The following is a 23,392-nucleotide window of genomic DNA, read 5'->3' on the forward strand; positions in this document are numbered from 1 at the left end:
CGCTGCTCCCCTCAGCAGTGTACTTCGTTGATCTGCCTGTTCTGCTCCCCACTCTGTCCCTGGTGAATCTCTCACCCTTCGCATCTCTGATCTGTACCCTAGTCTGTATGAATAAACAAATAAATCTTAAAAAAAAAATTGGGGGCCATAAAATACAATAGCTGTTAACTAAAACCAAAACAAAAAATTACATCTAGTTGCCCAATCTAAAATAGTGCTATAGAATAAACTCCAGAAAACATAGCTATAACCACAAATTAGTTTTCCTGTATTAATATAAACAGAGTTTGCCTTTTTATCTTCTTCTAGCTTTCTGTACAATTTGTTAAGAATTAGTTTTCACTGCTGGGGTGAGGGAATTGGTTCATAAATAAACAGGAAATAGAGATAATATCACTAAATAAAATAGCAGATAATTCATATGATTAAAGAGATTGTGGTGTTGTATTAGTAGTTTTTGTAGTAGTAATTGGCATCAGTCAACACTTCCTAACACTTAACTAATATGCCTGTTAGACTCCCAACTTAAAGTGGGTACCATTGTTATTTGAAGGAAGATAAAACAAGTGTGACATTGAGAAACTTAGTCACGGTTACATGAACTGTCGGTGGTGCCATGATTCAACCCTAAGCACTTTCTCTTAAGAGCTCATGTTTACTGTTGTGCTGTAGTAACTCAGCACTGGGGACACTGGTGATGCTGGAAATGTAGACAAGGCCTGAAAAATATGTGATATAGTAGTCATATTTCCTATCCTTATAAACTTCATTTAGAAGTTTCATTGCTGTTTAAGAGTTTTACACTGAAAAATTTGAAACTAAAAATTCACTGTAAATTGATTAGAGAATGCTAACTGAATGAAATCTGAAGATTATATCTTCAACTATACTTTTATGAACTTATCTCTAAAAACCTTTCTAAACATGTGCCAATTTAATAGCAATTTGTGGGGACCACAGTTAAATTAGTTTATATACTTTTACATAGAAATACCTATCAGACTCTTGAAAATGTTTCCTTCCCCCATCATTCTGTTCTTTCATTTGTGTATTTGTTTTTAACCATATGGTGATTTGTTTTGTTTCCTTGCATTTCCAGTAACTTGGATTTTGTTTTTGAAATCTTGTACCTGTATGAATGTATCTCTTTTACTGGCTGAAGTACAACATAGTTTGTATAGTACTTTGTTTACATACTATAATAGTGGAGAGCAATATTAAAGAACCTTATTAAAGAACATGCACATGTATCTACACATACATCCAAATCTTGGACTAAATAATGAGTACCATTTGTTGAGCATCTATTGTATGCTGGAATTGACAGTGAGGGCTGGGTGGTATTTGCATATGTTCTCTCATTTGGTTTAATCCTCATAACAACTCTGACCGGCAAATAACGATGCACCTTTATTGAAGAGAACCTAAGCCTCAGAGAACTAAAGTTAAGAAACCTAGTTAAACATTTTACAGACTTTTTAAGCTTAAGCTCATGAGAGAAAGTATAAAGCATTTTATTGTATTTATAGCATGCTTTTTATGCAACAAAAAGTCCACAAAGAGTTCTCAATGTTAGACAAAACCTCGTGAAAATTACACAGAAACCTTTGCCTGCTGGAGAGCAAACATAAATGCAGGTTTTATCTTTGTAGCAGTCAAAGTAGTTAGGTTTATTTCCTTTTAGCCAAGTTTCCTCACCTGTCCTATAGAATTAATACTTTTCTCATAGAATAGTGATAAATAAAATTTTCCGCATATATTAAATAAATAATACTGTGGTGGAAATAGATCTGTTTTGAATGAATTTTCATAACTCAGTGAAAAACGTATATATTATAGATCGATAGCTAATTAGTGTCTGGCAGTTGTAATTATGCAATAAAGTTTCTTAACTAACTTGAGTCTTGCTTATATAAAATACTGCAATTATGTTTGCTTTTCAACAAGCAAGGGTTTCTGCAGGATACAGTCAGCAGGCAACTATTTCTTTATAGTTTCTGTTGTATGGTAAACACACTATAAATACAATAAAATGTTTTATACTTTCATGAGCTCAACTTAAAAGAACTCTGTAAAATGTTTATTTTCACCTATTATATCTGTTGAAATAAGAGTAATTTCCCATTCTATTTTTCCTACATATGCAATTTTTGCTTTTTATGCTACTATAATATTCTATCTTCTGAAATCTTTAAAATTACTTATATTTTCCCTTCTTTTACTGTATTTTTGTTTCCTCCTACTTTGCCCCACCCACTGAAAAAAAAGTAATTGAGATTGAGTTACAGATTTGTTTAGAGAAATGTCCAAAGCTTCATCTTGGAGAAATTTTATTGTCTTATGAATGCTTGAAACTTTTAAATGAAGCAACAGCTCTTATTTGCTGTTTCTCTCTCTCTTTTTTTTTTTTTTTTTTGCTGTTTCTCTTTAATTGATCAAGAAAATTCTTCTTACCTTTCAAACCATGTCTAATTGGATTTCCCTAGTCATCAATGCTTACTTCTAAAGTCAGCAACTACATTTAATGCAGTATATAATCAAGAAGATAAGTAGTTTACAACACAGTTCTTAGGTACAGAATCTGTAATAATGTGTTTATTATTATTTGAAAGTGGGTTTTTATTTTCTGAGTCTTATCTTAATATTGTGTAGAGTAGACTGTGTGGAATATTTCCCTGATTGTAAAACATTAATTCAGGCCAAATCTGATATATAAAGACAGAAGAGTTTAAAAAAAAAAAAAAAGACCAGGAAAGAGAATTTGGAAAATATCAACTATTTGTTTCTTATATTCATAGGTAAACATCTTAGGTATCTAGAGCTCTTGGAATTGGTACTTTTAAAAGGCTTTTAAATTTTACTACAATACATTGTTAAGGCCATATCTGGTTAAAGTTTTCTGGTTAAGTATGATCAAGTATGTTTCTACAGTTACTTTTTTGTGATTAAATGTGAGGTGGACATTATTTACTAAATGAAGTATATATTTTAATGTGACATGATGTTACTTATATAGTTTGGATATATAGCTTTAAAACCACCAGATTAGGAAATTCTGTCAGCTTCACAATCTTGAAAAACTGAAACAAAAGAAAAAGCAATGTTTGTTAAGCATTGTTAGCCATATGCAAGGGAAGGTATATGAGTACAACTTAGCTAATAATAACTTTCTTATGAATCACGTACAGAAATTTTTTCCTATGAAATATTTAATATTTACACATTTGTTGTTTTTTAATTATTTCAGTGCACTACTGACAGCAAAGAACCAAGGGCTATTGATTGTTGTATTAGTACTTCCTGATGAATAGAAATTATTTGATATATGCTTAGCCATTTTTGACAGAGATATAAAGTTTTGACAAACATGTATAACACAGCAAGTGTCCAATTCTAAAGAGCAAAATAAATGCAAACCACCATTATGGTGAACACAAACAGCCTGAAAGCAAGTTATCAGTAAGCAAATAATTGTTGAACTGTTATGAATGGAATAGGATGTTGAAATAGGGCATGATTGGCTGATGTTACATATGTCCTTGATTACCTTCCTTGTGCTTTTATCCTAATAAGTGACATTCTTTGTATTCCCTTGGATGGCTAGACAGTCTGACACTGAAGAAGAATAAATATTGCATGTGGTACACATTAAGCTGTCATCCAAGACAGCATTTATAAAAAGTAACTGGAGAAATTCATAAGAAATTCTGCACTGCTACAGTTTTCTGGCTGCAGTCATAATTGTCAAAGTTCTTGACACATTTGGGTCTTCAGAAATGACTTAGGTTTACAGTGGCTTGGTGTATGAATAATTATTACGGATTTGTATCCTCATATTCCCATAGGATGTTAAGGTTAGTTACCAAATGTTATATTTTTATGGTAATTTTTATTTTTAGAAATGTCTCTGCATTTGTAATGGTGACATATCTTCCATCTTCTGGTCTTTCATAAAAGCATTCATGTATTTGAAAAGAAGAACCGGAGATTTTAAATGCTTAGTTTATCTTTAATGTTAGAAAATGTTGCTTACTTGTATTTAGTGCTAGCAAACCACTTTCAAGAAACATTTTCTATTTTTCGTCTTTAGCAGCATTGGAAAATCTTCAAATGATCTAAATGAATACCAATTTAAAAGTATTTCCAAAAAATGTACAAATCACTTCTTGATGTTTCATTTTAAAATATTGTATGCTTTTATTCACATGCTTTTGTAATTTTAATTCAGTTCTTTGTGGCAGGGCAATATTTTATTTGTTCCAGTCATTTATTATCTCCTAAAATTTCCTTTTGGAGGAAGATGGGTAGGTATTTTTAAAAGACATAATATTGTACTAAAATAGGCATACCTGAAAAAGAGGTAAATTTTGTATGTAGCTAGCAAGCATTTTAAAAGTTCCTCTTGTTACAGGAAACTAAAATATTTTTTGGGCATCTTATCTATATAGTATATACTCCTTAATATCTAAAGAATGCCCTCCCTCAAAAACGGGGGTGGGGGGCTGGGGAGGGAAGTGCACGGGATTATGGTGATGGCACACGGGTGACTTGGTGATGGGAAACGCGCGGGGATTACAATTGAGATGGGGGGAAAAATGTACAAAATGATGTAAAAATAAACTGTTATTAAAAAAAAAGAATGCCTTCCTGTAAAACCATTTTCTTTTTTATATTTCCATAACCTGACACAATTATTCTAAGCAATTTGTAATTAAGTAAGTAGTAATCCATTCTGTAATCTAATCAAGAATATAACATGCTCTGTCAACTGATAACTAAGAAAATGTGATTAAGTATCAGAATGATTTAGGACCTAAAACAAATACGAAAATGAAATGCAGTGTTGTTCTAAAATATAAGACCTGTTTTGGGAGAACAAGAGGTCAGTTAGGGTTTTTGTGACAAGTGTATTTTGTGTTAGTTTTTAAATAATATAACATTAGTTTGAGGAAACGTTTTTAAGATACTCTCTTTACTTTGAAACCTAAACTATCCATTTGTATTGAAAAAACTTTTCTCCAGGTATAACACTGCTCAAATGTTACCTATAGCTTTTAACTCTCTAGGCCACTACAGAGCACAAAATATTTGCCCAACTGGTAAATTGAACTGTAAGTCCCACTGTGGGAAATTGCTTTGCTGTGCTCCAAACAGCAGTTATCTTAGTAATTGTACCTGAATTCTTTGTGGCTAATAGAGCGTAGACGTCCATTTTACAAGCAGAAAATTATTTCTCTTAAATACTTTTAATTATAAATTCCCCAAGCAAAATATGAATCAGTAGACTATAGTGAGACATTAAACTGCATCATTTTTAATTGCTTGTGCAGAAAATAAAATCTTTTTTTCCTTTTTGTGTAAAACTGTACATATACGACATTTCACATTCTAAACTGGAGCTCCCAACAAGGAGCTTATCAGAGCAAATTGTCTAGTCCATCCCCTTCCTCACTCAAAACCTAATGACCCTTTATCATCATGGTTTAGATTGCTGGACACAGATGTGAGAAAATACAAGTAATCTACAGGTAACTACAGTAGCTGCACTGATGTTCTCAGAGAACTGACTGCTGGGAAGATAAAGAGCTTCCCACAGAGTCTGTGACTTTCTGGCAGCAAAGCACATCATGAGCTCATACATGAAGTTTTATTTGCTGAAGATTCACAATAAGATACATTAGAACATTCAGCAGGGACTCTTTTTAGATGAGCACAGAAATCCTGGAGGGTTATTAGTTGATGCACCAGTGCATAGCATCACACTAATTTTTTTTTAAGTTCAACAATATTTATTCTTTCTATGAACATCAAAGATTATGGCTACAATACAGCATAAATATTGAACTTTCTGGTATTTATATATTCTGTTACAGATCCTAATCTCTTTCTCTTCACAAAAGGCTGAGCTTATTGCTGAAAATAATTTGGTTATGATTTTTTAATGTGAAGGTACAGCAGCAATTTCTCAAACTTCAGTACTAAATTGTATTTCAAAGGACTTGTTTAGGGCCAGGTGCTCTGCTTTTGTTTGCTGCTTAGATTGTGATCAGTGAGGTAAACTCATTTCTCTATTTGCATGCAACTGAGTAATTTGCCATGAAAAGGATGATCCTTTTATTTGGATAAAGGTACTTGCACCTGTAGCTTAAGTTTTATAATTGTTAGTTTGAATATTATTTGCAATGATCATAGTTTCATACTGCTTTAGAAAACTACAATGCAAAAAATATTTAATCTTTATGTACAAATGTTTTGTTTTAATCATTGAATTTGGTTTAAATTTGTTAAATTAGGGTGAATCAATATAAATCAGGCTGCCTGAACTTCAGGTGTGCGTTTCTTTCAAAAAATCATTTGCTTGTCATATTTTTCTAAAAGCTAATTAATTTTGTTTCTGTAAAAACTATAACTATTGAATTAGAAATTGTAATATTACCTTCATATGTCAAGATGAATTATAGTTCTCAAGTCGTTTTTTCAAATGATTGTCTTAGTAGTTGAAAGATAGTGATTTTCAACAACCAGTACTGGCTAAGCAGTTGCTGGCCAACAGAGTAATAAGATATTTAACTCACCCTTACGCAGTATACAAATTGTAAACCTAGGTTCATTATTATGCTTTTTGGAAAATACTGAAATACAGTCTGAAGTCTTTTTGACTAGGTTCCTCCTTGTTTTTGCTTCAAGAATATTATAATGTACTTTTAAAAACAATTCTTTGCAAGTGAAAACTGTATAATATATGTCTGAGATCTTAAGATCTCACTTAACCTAAAACATTAAGTATCTAGTTTAGAATGACCAGTGAACAAAGTAACTTCTTATCAGGAAACAGAAAAGAATTCCTTTCAGATAGCAATTCATGTCACTCTTTGGGAATTTTTATCAGTGAAGATTTTTAGTTTATGCTGATATATTTGAAATATTTACCGTTGTATGGCATAAATTAATATAAAAACAGAACATTGAAGAATTGTTTCAGGCAGTATTATGCATTAATTCTGCTTTTAGTTTGCTATAAGATCTAAAGAAAAACTATATTTGTTTCCATTTAGCAGCAAATAAGAAACACAGAACCCAAAATTCTACAAAGCACATTTTCTTACCCTCTTCATGTTTAAAGGAAAGAAAGCAGAGGAGCATGTGCAGAGTAGATTGTTTTGCATTTTTGTTTTTACATCACCAGATTAAGTATAATGAAATCCATCTGCAAATTGTAGGAACTACTTTATTGGTTTTTGTCAAGGACTGAGTATGATCTTTTTTTTTTTACCCATTCTTTTTCTTTTACATTTTAAAAAAAATTTCAGCAAGATATACAGAAAATTAAAAACCTTGTCTGTTATAAAGTTTTGTTTGAGCTTTTTAAACTGAGTGATTAGCAGAAATAATGACCCTGTCAGCCTTAATCACATTAAAATGTGGTTAACATCATTTAATTTTTTCCACTTAATATGCAAAAATTTCCAGTAGATTTGCAGTGAAGGCCATTGAAATTCCATTAGAACAAGAATAAAAATTTCAGGCATCATTTATTCAGAGAGAGAATAAAGGCCTCGATTGAGAACTGCTGAATCTGTTAGAGACTATGAATCATTACATTGAATGTACCTTACATTTCGATAGACATGTGTCTGCCTTTTCAAATGATTGAAAATCATGTTTTATCATTTTTCATAAGAAACAAATAAACAAATTGCATGATTTCATAGATATCTAAGAAACTACTGAACATTTTCTTTTGTACTCCTTCAACCTGCTTAAATTCTAAGTAGAAAGTTGTTATTTGTACCTGGAAAACAAGGTAATGAAAAATTATTTCAATAAAAAACAAAAGTTATAGCCAATCCATAAAATAGACATGTTGTGTTTTAAATAGCCATGTTGGTATATACTGAGTAAAAAAATTAGACCCAAATACCACTTTCCCAAAGTTTGTAGCTTATCATTTTTCAAGCTTCAACTGGTAGGTTATGCTGCATTAGCTGTGTATGAATTACAATTCAAAAACATTCTGAGGTTTCTGGTACTGTTTATACTTTTATGACCATTTTTATTTGTATTTTTTATGTTTTTATGATGTATTCATCAAGTAAAATAGGAAAAGCTTAATTTTGTTTTAAGTAATTAAGAAATGCCTACCATTTATACTTTCTTTGACATGTTTGCATTTGCCAGAATCCTGTAAGCTTTACATTATATGATTGTTTCCCCTCATGGAAAGAAAAAAAAAAGACCATTACTGTATATACCTGATAAGCAGAAATGGCTTTCTGGAACCATTCCTATCTCTCGGGTAATTAAGTAATTATACTGTGTTTTTGTTTTTTTTTTAATTTGTATTTTGTTCCCAAACCATTTGAACCCATTATATAATTATACTGGAGAGTATGTTGTAGTTTAAAAAAAAAAAATCATTGGAAAATTCATCAGGGAAAGTGTTCCGTGCATGTGCTATCACAGTGTATAAATTTCTACATTCTTTCATGTCTCCGTGTATGTGGAAATCCAGTAATATTTCACTGTCTATTCCACCCACTCACCACACTCCTTCCCCTACCATGGTTAACACCTCAAAAGCGTCTTCCTTGACTACCATGTCTAGAGTAATCTCCTGGACTTCCTTTTGTTCACATTGGATGTATTTATTCAGAGCACTTAATCACAGATTGTATGATTCTATTGGAATTTAAATTCCATGAGAATAAAAACCATGCCTGTCTTGTTCGATTTATATCTACAGTACTTGGCACTAAACTCAGTAAATACTGTTGATTGATTGAATGGCTAGCTGAAAGAAATCAGTTGAATTTACCCTGTGTTTCAGCACTTTTATTTAGTCTTCATTACTAGAAATGTCTAGATCATTTTAAGTCATTCTGTTCTGGTTAGATGTAACTTAGATGTAACCTAAGCTTTAGATACAGCTGGATGGACTGTTTATGTTAGAAGTCAGCGGAAGTTTTTGTAATGGGTCACAAAGTAAATATTTTTGGCTTTCAGGACTACAGTTTCTGTTGCAGCTACTCACCTTTGCTATTACACTGTGAAGGCAGCCATAGATGGTGGGTAAACAAATGAACATGGCATATGCCAGTAAAATTTCATTTAGGGACACTGAAATTTGAAAACAATAATTTCACATTCACAAAATACTGTTATTTTTTTTTGAGAACTCATTTTAAAATATAAAAACCATTCTCAGTTTGTGGGCCATACAAAAATGTGCAGTGATTTGCTCACCCTTGATCTGTGAGCATAGCCAGATAGCGTTCCAGATGTACATGTGATTCGACATCTCCTTACCCTACAATAGTTCTTCTCTCCTACATTGTCAGTTTTCTTCCCTGGTGGATGTTTACCATCACTATATAAGCATGCTGTTGTTATTTATCTAGTCTTGAGAACAATTTATTTTGACTTCACTTACCTTTCACATTACATCCCATTCTCGACTTCCTACTTGAAAGGCACATATATTAAATGAAGTCACATGGGTAAGATACTGTCAGTTTCTCCTTCCCCTTTAAAACATATGTGGTTGTATGTTAGGGTTTTTAAAAAATATATGACTTTGTTAGATAATTTATCTTATTTAAAGGAAAATGAGCATGAGAAAGATACCGTGAATAGTTTTTTTTTTTCAAATTCATATTTCAAACTCATATTCCCAAACAGTATGTTCCCTATGGAGAAGGAGGGTATGGCAGAGGCCTGTAATAGATGAATATTCCATTCTATGTATTTATCTCTATTCCTCTCAGAATAAACTGTGCTTCGAATCTTTTTCTCCTGTTTGGTATCTTGGTGACAGGCATATTAGCCTTTCATTTCTAATCTCTTTACTGATTTTCTCTTTTCTTATAATAGCTCTTCTCCACAGACTACTAATTGAGTGACTGTTAATTTTTTCCACTACCTTTTGTGCTCATGTCTTCAACTCTAACCTGTATGCTAGACATTCTTAGACTTTGCATGCATCAAAATCATGTGGCGGGTTTATTAAAACACAGATTGCTAGCCCCACCACCAGAATTTCTGACTTAGCAAAGATGGGATGGGATAGGGTTAGGGATAGGGTGGGGATGGAACTGAGAATTATCATGTTCAAGTTCCTCATTGATGCTTTGAGAAGCTTTCTGCTTAGTGAGTCCCAAATTATTAGTTTTAGTTTCTCACTTTAGCCTTTCTCAAATGGCATTATTCCTGACTGTCACCAGGAAATCTCCATTTGGTTATTTTATTTATTAAATACAGTGTGAAACTAAATCCCTTACTTGTATTTTTGTGAGAAGTATAACCATTCTGAAAAATATAGGCTTAATTTCTTCTAATCATTTTAATGTATCTTCTTTCATACACTATATTCAGTTAATCATTAAATTCCATGTTTTACTTCTAAAATTGGTCCTTACCCATTCCTTCCTCTTTAATTACACTGCTTATCAACCAAAACTAAAATCTCATCATTGCACTTCTGAGTTAGGTAACAACCTCTTAGCTTATCATTCTTGATACTTTAGCTTCTTTTCATTGCAGGACATTGTGATTTGCTTTAAAGATACGTTTCTGTCATTATTAGTCAAAGTTCATTATTATAGTCAAAGGTTCTCCAGTGAAATATAAATTTACAACTTGGGAAAGCCAAAGATGTCTTGGATAAGATACCAAAACAAAAAACTAATAAGAGACAAAATTGGACTTAATTGCAGTGAATAACTTCTTTATCAAAACCACATTATTGTGTATATGGATGGAGAACTTTAGATACCTTGGTGGTATGTGTGGTATGGCAGCTTACTTTCTAAAGATATGTAAATATATACCTCTGTATCACATACAGTATTATAAACCAATGTTACCTCATTTAAAAAGATTTTTAATCTTAATTTTACAAAACATTGTTGCCAACTGTAGAACTGAGGTCAGGGAAGCTGATGAAGGATGAGGGGCGGGAGGGAGTAATAGACTGTGGTAGAGGACTGAGGATATCTTAGTGGTGGAGGTGGTGTGATAACACCTGATGGGGGGAGGTTCCTCTATTTCTGATACGTAAACAACGATGTAATTCAATGTTATAGTAAAAACAATGAAATTTTTTTTTTAAGATTTATTTATTTATTCGTACAGAACTGGGGTACAGGCCAGAGATGAGGTGGGTGAGAGGATTCACCAGAGACAGAGTGGGAAGCAGAACAGGCAGATCGACGAAGTACACTGCTGAGGGGAGCAGCGGGCGGGTCAGGAGAGGTCTGCCGCGCCATGTGGTCACCTCCGGGGCAGGCGGGAATAGAACTCATGCGGAAGTGGCTTTAGCTTCTCAGGGCAGTGCTTTAATCCACTGCACCACCAGGGAGGGCCGAAATATTTTTTTAAATGCTGTCTTTCATATAATTTATCAAAACAGATCATTAAGAAAATAAGTAAACTAATCTTAAGAAAGCGCTTCCATTACATACATATCTGACAAAGGCCTTATATCTAAAATGTATTTTTAAAATTTCCACAAGTAAGGGCCTCCTTTATGGTCTGGAAGTTAAGTCTCACCCCTGAAGCCTGTGTTCAACCCCCAGACAAGGAGTTATCCACATGTGACTCAACAGACATCTCCTGTCTTGCCCATTGCTTCCCTCAGCACTGTATTTTAGTAAATCCACTTTTTCTGCTCTCCAGTGTATCTCTGGTGAACCCTCTCACTTCCTGCACCTCTGTCTGGCCTATACCCCAGTTCTTCTACACAATTAGTAAATTAATTTAAAAATAAATAAAATTTCTATAAATCGGAAGTATGCAGACCAATGACCCAATGTGTTAAATATACATTTTATAAAAGATACATGAACATATGTGAAAAGGTACTTAGCATCTTTAAAACTACAAAGAGATATGATTTTATACTCACTAAAATGGCTAAACTAAAAATAACACCACCAAAAGTGGATAAGGAAGTAGAATAAGGGAACTTTCTGTAAACATGAAAACATTCTGTAATTTTTTGAAGAGTGATGGTTACTTGTGTTTATAACATTTTGAAAACTTGTCAAGCTAAACATTTAAGATCTGTGAACTTTGTTGATTAAATGTCAGTAAAAGTAATTTTTAAAAAATGACTCATTTTTTTCCTATAAGGAAAATACACATATCATATACCTGTAGGGAATAAAAGGATGAATTGATTAACTCTGTGAAAGCAAGGACAGTGTTTTACTTACCAGCCTCATATTTTGCTAGTACATGTTCTGGCATATAGTAAAATGTTTAATAAGTCCTTCTTGTTTGAGTGGCTAATTTTTTTTTTTTAAGATTTTTTTTCATGCATACAGAACTGGGGTACAAACCAGAAGTGTGGAGGGTGATAGGATTCACCAGAGATGGAGTGGGAGGCAGAACAGGCAGATGAACTGAAATACACTGCAGAGGGGAGCAGTGGGCGGGTCAGGAGAAGTCTGCTAGGCCAATGTGTCACACCTCTGGTGGGAGATAGAACTTATGCTGCAGTGGCTCCAGATAGCTTCATAGTGCTGCGCTTTAACCCACTGTACCACCAGGGAGGGCCCCTGAGTAGCTAATTTTAATATGATGTAAATATTTTTCTACATATCTTACAGTATTGTTTCTATTACTGTATGTTATGTTATTACATTAGTGTACTCTTTTATTTATTTAAGTCCCCAGTGTTTTTTATTGAGGTATTTGACTTCTTCTAAAATTATAAAGTACAGTAAGCATCCTTGCAGACATTCAAGAAAATACCTTTTCTGTAACCCCAGCCAGTACTTGCTGAGTTGATAGGCAAAAAGTAGTATTTTATTTTAATTAATTTCTTCAAGTACAATATAAAGATAGGCTACCTTATAAAAGGTATATTCTCCTCTTGGAAAAAAATTAAAAGAACATTTGATTTCTTATTTATAATTTTTATTTTTGTGTATCCTAAGAGCAGAAACTAAGGTAAGATAAACCATTCGAGAATATATATTTAATTATGTCAGTAATAGAGTAACTCTTGACAATTTCTTTTCAAATGAATTTCTTTAAAACAGTAGATAACTATACTGTGTTTTGGAGAGAAACATTTCAACCAATGTTCATTAATTTTATCTCTGTCAATATGGCTAGAGAACAGAGAGAGTAAGAAACTATTCTTTATACTCAAAGCCAAGTGGTTCCTAAACTGCTTGAGTAATGTTGATTTAGAAATTCTGGCAAAATCAAATATGCTTCCTACTGATTTACTTCAATTCTACTTATGACATTTGTAACCCTAACTAACTTTTTATTTCTTCTTAAAAACTGCATTAGGATCACTCACCAATGATTTTAATGAGCAAAACCTGCCATTTGTTCTGTACAGTTGACAGGTAGTTTAAGAAGAAAAATAAAGAGAAGATAAGACTTTACATAAATTTTGAAGTGTTTAATGTTGATTGGGCTACCTTCTCAGATAAATCTGAGTGATAGCTAGGTCACAGACATATGCAACAAAACTCTACTTAGAAATGGAGTCTGAACATTAAAGTATTAAAAAGAGACATTCTTATTCTATAAATAATAATAGCTAATGTATGTTGAACACTTACTTTGTTTCAGATATCATACTGAACATTCTATATGTACATTCTCATTTCATCTTCACAGCAACCCTCTGGAGTAGATGTTGTTACTATCTTTACTTATGGATGAGAAAACCAAGACTTTAGAAATGTTTCACATGATGGCTAGGATCTGCCCTGGCCCAGGTGCTCTGAAAACATACAGTAAATTGTCTTCTTTTACAAAGGGATTCTGTGGAACTTGCTAATTATAGAATTCCTTTCATGAAAATAAATTAGCCATTATATTTTATTTGCCAAAGTTTGTTTTGCATACACTGTCCTTTCAGTAAAATAATGGACAAGCTATGGAGACAACCACAAATTTCGGGGTAGAGTGATTCTACTCTCACATTTCCCAGTTATTGTTACTTCTTATATAAAAATATTCTATAAAGCCAGTTGGCACTTTGTATAAGACTATGTAAACCAAATTGTGTTAACACAAACATTTCTATAAAGAGAATATGTTTTCAGAAACAACTAAAAGTTTTGTCATAATTTGCAGGCTACTAGCAGGGAGAAGTCACTTCTCATCTAACAAAGTTTCATTTAGTGCCTTTGAAAATACATATTAATGAGCATAATTTCATGCATCCAGAACTGGGGTATGGAGTTTGCATAAGATTTCTTCTCCTTTTTAGTGCTTCTTATTTTCCCCCTGTGCTCAATTCCTTTGCTCCAAAGATAAATAGTGACTTTCCCTTTTTTACTATGGCTCTTTGCCTTGGTTTGTGTTTTTGTGTCTACCTCTTTATGAAATTCATATGTACCTATATTCCACGTAGTTGGTAAACAAAAGATTAGGTAGACAATCATGAGAAAATAGCCACATCTGTTAGAATATTAGAAGCACCCTCCAGAGGCTGAATTTAAGAAATTCAAAAAAAGAATCAGCTTGGAAAAGGAGATCTGTGTAAGTGGCTTCTGATATACGCAGTCATTTTTATTTTCAACTTTATCTGATGTAATTAAATTAACCTCAAATTTGTGATTATATAACTGAAAAGACCATTAGATATAATAGTTTCTTTACCTAATATCCCTTATCTCAGTAAGACAAAAGCTTTCTTAATTGTTATGCTATGGCAATTTCTTTCTCTTTCATAACACTCGACATACTCATCTGAAATTTCTACTTTGTTTTTCCTCCCATATTACTTTCTCAAAGTTGTGTCCCCAAGACACAACTTAGTTACATATATATTTTTGCAGTAATTGTACTTGGTTCTTTTCTCTTCCATTTATCTTTGTATCTATAAAAGATTTGGTTTGGCAAGACTTCCCAAAAATACAGTTCTAATTTTTCATAAGAGCCCTCATTCTTTACTTGTACGCTTTCTAACCATATTTTTTAACTCTATAGTAACTGTTGTAAGAATGACTCTACTCGCAGATAGGCAAAAAAGCTAAGATTGGGGACTAATTTGAAGGCCCCTGCGTTCTAAGCACTTTAATGCTAACATAAGTCTGTGATGATAGGTATTAATATTCGTGTTATAGGTGAGGTTTCGGAAACTTAAATAGCCTTCCTGGGATTTTAGAGCTAGTATGAGTTTAAACTGGAATTTGAATTGATATATTTCTTACTCCAAAATTTGTTTTTCTTTTAATCCCTACAATCTCTGAAGGAAGATCAGATATTATAAGATCATAATGTGCTGAATATTTGTGTTTTTGGTTTTTATCATTAAATTCTGTTTACTTTTTTAATTTTAAAGGTAATTAGCATATACAGGATTACATCACCACTAATTCCAGTACATTATTGGCACCATAAAAAGAAACCTCCACATTCCCTAATATCACCCCCCACCCCCCACTCCTCTGCTTAGCCTTTGGCAGATACTGATCTACTTTCTGTCTCTTGGATTTGTCTATTGAACATTTTTCATCTAAATTGAATCTTGCAATATGTAAATTATACTGAGCATGTTTTTCAAGGTTCTTTCATGTTGTAGCATATGTTGGTAAGTCATTTTTTTTAGTGACCAAATAATACACCATTGTTTATGGCTATATATTGATAATGCATCTTTTTCATTTTAACCAACCTATTGAATATGAAATGGTATCTGATTGTGCTTTTAATTTACATATCTCTGATGATTAGTGCTGTACTGCATCTTTTCACATCATATGATACCTTCATAACAAACATCTACTCAGGGCCCTCCCTGGTGGCACAAAGGGTTGGGACACAACACTGCAAGCTGGCCGAAGCCACCTCAGTGATCCACACGGTGAGGAGGACCTCTGCTTACCCTCCCGCTGCTCCCCTCAGCATGTACTTTGTTGTTCTGCCTGTTCTGCTCCCAGCTCTGTCTCTGGGGAATCCTCTCACTGTCTCTGGCCTGTAACCCAGTTCTGTATGCATAAATAAATAACTTAAAAAATAAAAAAGAAACATCTATTCAAATTCTTTGCCCATTTTAAAATTGGATTTCTGTCTTTGTTAATTATGGAGTTGTAGGATTTTAAAATAAATATTCTTGCTTCTAGGCCCTTATCACATATGATTTCCAGGTACTTTTTCTTACTTTTGGACTTTCATTTCACTATCTTGAAAGTGCCATTGATACATAAACTTTTAAATTTTGATCAAATCCAGTTTATTATTCATTTATTTATTTCTTATCTTTTTTTTCTTTAGTTGCTTGTACTTGAGATGTCATATCTAAAAAGCCATTGCCTAATCCAAGAGTATGACTATTCCCTCCTGAGAGTTTTATGATTTTTACTTTTATGTGAAGGTCATTCATTCATTTTTTAAATTTTATATGTGAATATTCAGTTGTCTAAGCACCACTTCTTACCTGTTGTTTTCCTGTGAAATTGTTTTTGTTCTCTTATTAGAAATAAATTAGCCTTAATATAAACACATTAACAAAATCAAATGCCCAGTTTTTAAAATCTGCAAAGGCCTTGACTAAACATTTCTCCAAAGAAAATATACCAGTGGCCAACACAGCATATGAAAATATGCTCAACATCACTAATTATTTGAAAAATACAAATCAAGACCACAATGAGTTATCAGTCATATCATATCCATTAAAAAGGTTACTGTTAAAAACAGAACAAAATGACACCATTTGGTATTTGTCTTTCTCCTTCTGATTTATATGTGGAATATGGAAAAATGAAACAAAACCATTAACAATCATAGAAATGTGACTGTGGAATTGAGAGTATACAAGATGGGGAGAACAATGGGTGCCTTGGTGATGGTTGTGATGTGGTGACATACACCTGAAGACTGTGATCCTATATCTCTAAATCATACACAGTGGTGTAACCCAATTTTACTTTAATTTTAAAAGATTATTCAAAACAATACAAGCAAGATAAAAAATAACAAGTTTGATAAGGATGCACTGTTGGGAATTAAATGGTGTAAACCACATAAAAGCAATGTGGAGATGCCTCAGAAAATTAAAAATGACCATATAATCCAGAAATCCCACTTGTGAATATATATCAAAAAGAATTGAAAGGAGTATCTCAAGATTTGCACACTTATGTTCATTACAGTATTATTCACTATAGCCAAAAGGTGGAAGGAACTCAAGTATCCATCAGTAACTGAACAGAAAAGCAAAATGTGGCATATACCTATTACTGCATATTTCTCAGCCTTTAAAAGGAAGTTTTGTTATGTGCAACACTATGGATGAGCTTTGTGAATATTCTAAGTGAAAACAGTCATAAAAAGGCAAAAACTGCATGATTCTATGAAAAATTTATCAGACTCTTACAACATGAAAGTAAAATGATGGTTGCCAGGTGCTGGGGTTATAGGAGAAAAAGGGAGGTGTTGTTCAATGGATATAAAAGTTCAGATTCTGTAAGATGAGAACGTTCTGGTGTTCCATTATAAGAGTGTGGCTATAGTTGGCCCTCCCTGGTGGCACAGCGGGTTAAAGCACAGCACTAAGAAGCTAAAGCCACTTCAGCAGGAGTTTGATCCCCACCCCAGAGGTGATCCACATGGTATGGCAGACCTCTCCTGACCCACCCATTGCTCCCCTCAGCAGTGTACTTTGTCAGTTGGCCTGTTCTGCTCCCCACTCTGTCTCTGGTAAATCCTCTCACCACCACTACACCTCTGGCCTGTACCCCAATTCTGTGTTTATTTATTTATAAATAAATAAATCTTAAAAAAAAAGTGTCACTATAGTTAACACTGCTGAGCTGTACTTTTTAAAATAGGGTAGTAAATTTTGTTATACATTTTTTTTACTTTTGATTAAAAAATTTTAAATAATTTATAATAGATATATGAGTTTATTTCCAAACTCTTGCTTTTATCAGTTTATCTATATGTCTAACTTTATGCCAGTACCACTTAGTTTTGATTACTGTAGTTTTGTAGTAAGTTTTGAAGTAGGGGAGGATGAATCCTCTAAGTATATTCTTTTACAAGATTGTTTTAGTTACTTTTGTTCTTGCAATTTTTTGTATTCATTTTTAGATGAGTTTCTCAATTTTTGCACAGAAGACAGCTGCAGTTTTGATAGATACTGCATTGAATCTGTAGATCAATTTGGTGAATATTGCCATCTTCTGATCTCCATTTAATTTTATCATTTACAGTTTAAATTTTACCATTTATCATTTACAGGCCAATATAAAAAAAATCTTGATACTGAACTTTTCTTCATCTTTATGATAATATTTCCTTGTCACATTAACTTATGACTTGTTTGGATTCCTGCTCTTCTGGCTATGGCATTCTTACCTCTGATATCATGTACACTTTATATCTGTGATAAGTTAAATCAAAATTTCTCTCTCTCCCTACAGATGTGTTTAGAATATAGATCACATTAACCTAGTGTCTTCCTCTTTGCCTAGAAGTGGAAGGGAAGGGAAATTTATCCCAGCATTCCATGGCAATAAAATTTCATCTCACCTATAGCATCATAACCCAATTGAGAAGTTTTCTGGCAGCTAATGGTATTTCAGAGCCTCAAGTTACAAATACTTGTTGTATACCTCATGATAGCTCTGACCTAGAATTTTTCTGCTTTTTAATGTTTATGGCTAGCATAGAATTGCAAAGAAAGGGAAAAGACATCATGGTAAAAAGTATTCATAAGGATTAATTGCAAATTCCACTTCTGGAGATTGTAAATTTGGATATCCTTGTAGAATTCTGGAAAGCACTGAGGGAGCTGATGTCTTCAATAATAAATTAGAGCTAGACAAGTTAAGAGCTGCCAAATGTAGTTGTTACCATATCAGAATGCTTTCAGCTCCAAATAACAGAGAATTCCAGTACAGAATGATAAACTAATTTGTCTCCAGTGTTGGTTAATTCATTGTACCAATGTTATCAGTAACAACTTTTCTCACTTTCCCTACTTCAGTTCTTCTGATCACAAAATGCCTACTTTAATTTCAGGGCTACTATCCCAACATCATGTGCAGCCAGTCTGTTGTCTTTTCTCTTCCTAAAAAGCAAAGGAACCTTTTGGAATCTTTTTCTGAAGCACATTTTTCAATAGCACATTTCCTGTAGTGCCCCCATTGACCAGAACTGATTAATTTACCCCTTCAAATCAGTTACTAGATAGAGAATAGGATTACTGTGATTTACTCCAAACTATTGAATAGTTAGGATCCACCCTGATATTTTCTGCTGTGTATTCATTACAACATATTTCAGTGGAATTTTTTGCTGAACAAAGAATGTATTTCCATTACCATTGTTTCAGAAAGTTCATCACATATGGACTAATTCACGTATTATTATTTTTTTTAAGATTGATTTATTTATGCATACAGAACTGGGGTACAGGCCAAAGGTTCAGGGGTGCTGAAGGGATTCACTAGAGACAGAGTGGGGAGCGGAACAGGCGGATGTACGCAGTACACTGCTGAGGGGGGAGCAGCGGGAGAGATGAGAGGTCTGCCACGCCATGTGGATCACCTCTGAGGTGGGGATCAAACTTGCACTAAAGTGGCTGTTGCGAGCTTTCAGTTCTGCATCCTAACCCGTTGCACCACCAGGGAGGGCCCATGTATTATCTTTTTAATGCATACTAAGCACATTAAAGAAATTCCAGAGTTGTCATAAATCCAGAGTATTAAGATGTGTATATTCCAGTTTTCCATTTTGCTTTGAAGGTTGTCTGCTTGTGTATATGTCACACCTATCATTTCAATTTTCTCATGACCTTTCAGTTATTACTTTAATCAGAAATTCTGTTAATCCTTAAAATAGAAGACTGAAACCTATTTTTTATTTGCTGCAAATGGAATGTCCATTTCTCTTAAAATTTGTTCCTTTTATACACACACATGCATTTATACCACACACAAATCTCACTATTATAGTGACTGCAAAATGAATTAGGTTTTTTTTTTTCATACGGTGGCTCTCTGAGTTCCACATAGTGTACAATTTGTGATAATATCCCTTTCACTAGATATGAATTCATATTTCACAAAGTCCTCTCTGTTGGATTCACTTATAATTTGAACCTAGACTCTGCTAACTTACTACAGATGTTTTTCCAGGTGTTGAAGCTTATTAGACTAAGAGGCATAATTATATCTTATAAAGGAATAAATTATTGACCATAGGCATGCTGTCTTAATTAGTTAATTCTTTTTACTGTGATTCTGAAACTTCTTTGACATTGCATGGGTTTCAAAGCAAACATTTCCTTTGCATTTACTGGAAGTGGTGGGGTCATTAACATGCATTACCAGTAACTTAGTGTAGAAACACAAAACCTTAAAATGATCCAGTGCCTGAGACCCTTCCTAGGTTCTTTCCTTAGGAGAAGCAACTACAAACTGACCCCAGAGATATATCTAAACAACCTAAGGTACCAAAAGCTCCCTAGGGATGTAATTGCTGCTGCCAGAACACACAAACTACACAGCATGTGCTCAGGAACCAACTGTTGTGAAACGGGAGGTGGGGCTATATCCAAGAAACTACAAGTAATTAGAGCAGTTTGAGAGGAACTTTTCAGTTAATCTGAAAATATTGAAAGGGCTAAACTCATTAGGCAAGAACAAAATATTACCAGAAAAAGAGCTAGTAGATTTGAATAGAGAAATAAATAGAATTTTGTAAATAAAATTAATATATGGGAAGAGAAATACAAACATTGTTAAATAACCTGGGAAAAATCAAATGATAGTATATGGAATTTCAAGACTACTGGCTAAGAAGATCAGATTGTAAAACCAAAGGTAAATGAGACTATCTTTTGGAAATTCAGTGCTGATTTAAAATTAAACATCCCAAAGAATCTAATGGATCACAACCACCTACCAGTGTATCTCAAGCATCACCCTTTGAGGCTTAAAACTAATTTTTGCTTTCTTTATCCTTTTGTTGTGGACTCACTGCAGAAAGAAAAATACAACTAATGACAGTTGCTCGTTCCATCTGTCACTCATGAGATTGGGGAATTCATCATGGTTCTAGCTCCTTAACAGGAGAAGGATAGGTCCCCTTGCAGTAATCTCTTCATGTAAATTTGCAAAATGAATATTTTAAAAGTCAACATTTTAACTCTTTGGGAATCTTACTGTTTTCACTGATATTTTTTCTTCCCTCATTTAATTTGACATTTTATGACAATATTATCGTTTTGGTCACTAGCAATTGGATAGTTTTTTTTATAGACATTTGTTTACATTGTATATGGAGATTATTAGTCATGGCAAGATGTACTCGAAGTTGTTTTTCTAGAACCTGTACTGAGCTCAGCTTTAATTTTCTATTTCCCTCATATGCTGGCCGTTCACATTTTTGAGATGACTAACTATAATTTGGGGTATGGTTTATAGCAGTAGAATAGACATTTTTTCTACAAAAGATAACTGCTCCCAATGGGGTTCTAACTTGTGATCTTTGCTCATTATCACACTTTTGCAGCCATCAGACCTAATAGATACAGCATATGTATTCAGTCTGTAATCTTAAAATAGTAATTTTTCAAATTACCCAAAGTTTATTTCAGTTACGTAATTAAAAATCACTTGGGACATATCTCACTTTTGTTTGATAGTAAAAGTCAGAAAAAAAGTGAAGCAGATAGCCAAAGAACCTAACTCACTTTTCATCTTCCCTGTATTTTGTATGACAGTGAAAGTCACAGAAGTGAAGCTTGCAGGCAAAGAGCCCAACTCACTTTACGGAGAGTGCTACAGTCCCTTTTCCTTTTAGTGAGGCTATAGCAGGTCTGATGTCAGTCACTTTAGAGACCTTTAGACCTCAGTGCTCATTTATTGCTAAAATGTACCAGCTCTGCTTCTGCATTATGAAGATCATCTGTCAACACTTTGAGATGTTCTCCTTTGTTATTAAGCTTGTGATGCTCTACACTGTCAGGTTTTTTGCCAATTATAGTTAAGGTACAATGGTGTATTCACCAGATCAAAGTCTCACATTGGCGGTAGAGGAATGATTTGTAAGTCTTTATTCATCTGAATTGTACAATAGAACACCTGAGGAATGCAAATAATCCCTCTGAGGACTCTGCAGGAAAGGCTGTTAAAATGACAGGGTAGAACTATTGTTATTCTGAATTGATGTTTTAGCCAAAGTAATTATTTCTTATCTTGTTGTTTTATAACAGTTCTACTATTGTTAGTTAGGTTGACCATATTTATGAAACAAAATGTATATGATGTTTTTATATTACTTTTTCACATGGACTTGTTTTATTTTCATTGACTCTATATTTGGTATGTGTTGTTTTTTTTTTTCTTTTTCAAAAATTACATATTTAGTTCTGATTTGTGTAATAAATGTATGTCCCTAAACCATTGATGTTAACACTCCAATATACAGTTTTGTTTAAATAGAGTAAGTCTGTGCGTAACTTAAGACACTCATAATATTACTATAGACAGAAGTATCAATTTAAATTTTCTTTTTCCCTTACACTGGCCTATTGTATCTTGGATAAGAATATACCTACTTTGAATTTCCTATATTAAGGGATACAGACTTTATTCCAAACTAAATCTAATGACTGATCCATTATTTTAGGATGTGACCAAAAGAAAAATATATCATGAAGGTCAAAAACCACCAGTAACATTAAATATATAAATTATAGGGTTACCAGGCATAATAAACTTGGTTTGTTAATAGCAGTATAAATAGTTGTACAACTTTTTCATTCCTTATCCCATCCTAAACACTACACAGTAGACCACATTTTTAACATTTTGATAACTCTGACCCCTTGCATTTTCTTTGACAGGTGCTAATGAATTTGTTGTTTACTTTGGTGTTTATTTTCACTTGAAGTGATGTTTGCATTGATCATTTAAAGAATTTATGCTACAGCTTTTTGTCACAATAGCTATTAGCACCTTGGTCTACATATGGGGAAACTAGTAGAACTATGTAAGACTATACTGTTCATTAAATTTTAAATACAAATTTTATGAAATCTGTGTTCAATCCTATACTGAACTCTTCTACAGTCACAGGCACCTGTGCTGTGACTATGTGAGGAGAAAACTGATAATAGTAATGACTGTTGTTTATTCTATACTAGGCATGATATTTTTTTTTTAGGTTCTTTGTTATATATTTGTTTTTATAAATGAAGAAGCCAAAGCTTAGGTTAAAAAAGATAGCAGTGATAGGCTATAAGACTAACTTAATATTTTCACCATATTTATGTTCTCACTTTGGTACTACTTCAGCAAAATGCCTCATGCTTTGAGAGGAAAAAGAATCACCCAATACCATCTTTTCAGCTAACACTTAGTAGTAGTTTCTTAACTGATTTGGCTCTCCAAACCCTTTGACATTA

The 23,392-nt window shown here is 33.2% G+C and overlaps 1 protein-coding gene across 2 annotated transcripts in view; it reads left to right on the forward strand.

The window, feature by feature from the left end:
• OLA1 (Obg-like ATPase 1) overlaps window positions 1-23,392 on the forward strand; it is a 140,184-nt gene that overhangs the window by 109,115 nt on the left and 7,677 nt on the right. The gene's annotated exons all lie outside the window — the stretch shown is intronic.

Source organism: Condylura cristata, unplaced genomic scaffold (genome assembly GCF_000260355.1).
Source record: "Condylura cristata isolate star-nosed mole 26May11 unplaced genomic scaffold, ConCri1.0 scaffold00002, whole genome shotgun sequence".
Lineage (NCBI taxonomy): Eukaryota > Metazoa > Chordata > Mammalia > Eulipotyphla > Talpidae > Condylura > Condylura cristata.